Raw genomic sequence first — 2500 nt, forward strand, 5'->3', positions numbered from 1 at the left:
AGAGCGTCACTTTCAACGTCCCCGGCATTGGATTGAGTTTCTAAAAACAACCGTGCACACCGAGGTTAAACTTTACCGGCTCCACTCCGACTCGCCGCTCGCCCACTAGTCCGAAGGCAACAAAACATTTGTTTTTCATTTTGATGAAAATTTCTGTTTTTAAATCTTGTTGGTTTGAAATTGTTTTGAAAAGGTTCTTTAAATCTTGCGGGTTTGCAACTCATAAGAGCGTCACTTTCAACGTCCCCGGCATTGGATTGAGTTTCTAAAAACAACCGTGCACACCGAGGTTAAACTTTACCGGCTCCACTCCGACTCGCCGCTCGCCCACAAATCCGAAGGCAACAAAACATTTGTTTTTAATTTTGATGAAATTTTTTGAAAACATTGGCTTGGCAAGCCCCAATCCGCGACTATCCACCCACCGCCACCCCACACGGGTGGTTGTTGTTGCGAAATGAGGTTGTGGTCGACATGCCCGTGCATTTGAGAAGGAGTTCCTAGCACTCCATGCTCTCCCATGCCAAAAAAAAGCCTAGACAACCCCATTTCGCAACTTTCCACGCCTTTTTTTTCCTCCCTCACCCATGGCGGCGGCGTGGTGGCGGAGGCCGGATTCCGGCCACCACCGCCATGGGTGGCAGCCCCCCGACCCCGACACCAAACCCATAATACCGAGGCAACATATCGAGGCAACATGACATGGGTGTGGCGTGGGGGAAGGGGGCTGCAGCTAGGAAGGCATGGGCTGCCATGCATATGCAGGCAACACACACCCCCCTATATAGCATTTTATGCATTTAGCCCTTTGACAGGAAGAGACATCACCTATGCGCGAGGAGTCATAATGGGCTCTAAATAATTCAATACAAGGTATTTGGACGTGATTTTTTGCAGGGATACTAAGAAACATGCAATCTATGATGGGAAAAAGTTTCATAAATTTTTGAAGTCGGGAAGTATTTTTTATTATTTTTAGAAGTCGTAAAATTGAAAAAATCATTAAAACAAATCCGGGAGGAATTTTTTAGTTTTGTAAGTTGGAGAAGGTCCTAAAAATCATAGACTACTTATGGGGAGCTTATTGTGCGAGGAAATTTCAATAAAAACGGGGTTTGACAAGATTTGAAAAATTCTGTCGACATTTGAAAAAACCTGGAACCATGCTGCCGGCATGCTGCGCACATGCTGCGCGCATGCTGCGCGCAGACTGCGCGCATGCTGCGCGCAGACTGCGCGCATGCCATGGCAGGACAAGTTTCGCTAGCCTCACTGTCGACAGATGCGCAAGCTGCGCGCACGCTGCGCACAGGCTGCGCGCACGCTGCGCACAGGCTGCGCGCACGCTGCGCGCATGCCATGGCAGGACAAGTTTCGCTAGCCTCACTGTCGACAGATGCGCAAGCTGCGCGCAAGCTGCGCGCAAGCTCCGCGCACGCTGCGCACAGCCTGTGCGCATGTTGTGCGCAGGCTGCGCGCATGCCATGGCAGGACAAGTTTCGCTAGCCTCACTGTCGACAGATGCGCAAGCTGCGCGCACGCTGCGCACAGGCTGCGCACAGCGCATGCCATGGCAGGACAAGTTCGCTAGCCTCACTGTCGACAGATGCGCAAGCTGCGCGCACAGGCTGCGCGCACGCCATGGCAGGACAAGTTTCGCTAGCCTCACTGTCGACAGAATCAGCACGCTGCGCGCAAGCTGCGCGCACGCTGCCGGCATGGTGCGCGCACGCTGCCGGCATGCTGTGCGCACGCTGCGCGCGCGCATGGCAGGACAAGTTTCGAAAATTTCTGTCGACAGTCTCAGCAGCGCGCACGCTGCCGACATGCTGTGCGCACGCTGCGCACAGGCTGCCGGCATGCTGCGCGCAGCCCATGGCAGGACAAGGTCCGAAAAATTCTGTCGACATTTTTACGCCGTGGTAGGCTTCCGCTTCGCGTCACTTTGTCGACATTCAAGCCTACCATTTGTATTGAATTTTTCAAACCTTGTCAAACCCCATTATTCAAATGTCGAAAAATTTTGTCGACATTTTTACGCCATGATAGGCTTCCGCTTCGCGTCACTTTGTCGGAATGCATCGCATGGCGAGGCAAGGCCACGGCATGCCAAGGCGAAGGCAACGCATGGCTTGAATGGCTTGGTCAAGGCCACATCATGGGCACGGCATGCCAAGGCAAGGCGAGGCAAGCCATCCTTAGCCTCGCCTACACTCACTTTCTCGGAATGCATTGGATGATGAGCAATTCCAAGGTAAGGCAACGCATGGCTTGAATGGCTTGGTGTAGGCCACAACTTGGGCATGGCATGCCAATGCAAGGCAAGGCAAGGCAAGCCATCCTTAGCCTCGCCTACACTCACTTTCTCGGAATGCATTGGATGATGAGCAATTCCAAGGTAAGGCAACGCATGGCTTGAATGGCTTGGTGTAGGCCACAACTTGGGCATGGCATGCCAATGCAAGGCAAGGCAAGCCACGCCATCCGAAGCCTCCAATAA

The sequence above is a fragment of the Prunus avium genome, unplaced genomic scaffold (genome assembly GCF_965620075.1).
Source record: "Prunus avium unplaced genomic scaffold, drPruAviu1.hap1.1 HAP1_SCAFFOLD_17, whole genome shotgun sequence".
Lineage (NCBI taxonomy): Eukaryota > Viridiplantae > Streptophyta > Magnoliopsida > Rosales > Rosaceae > Prunus > Prunus avium.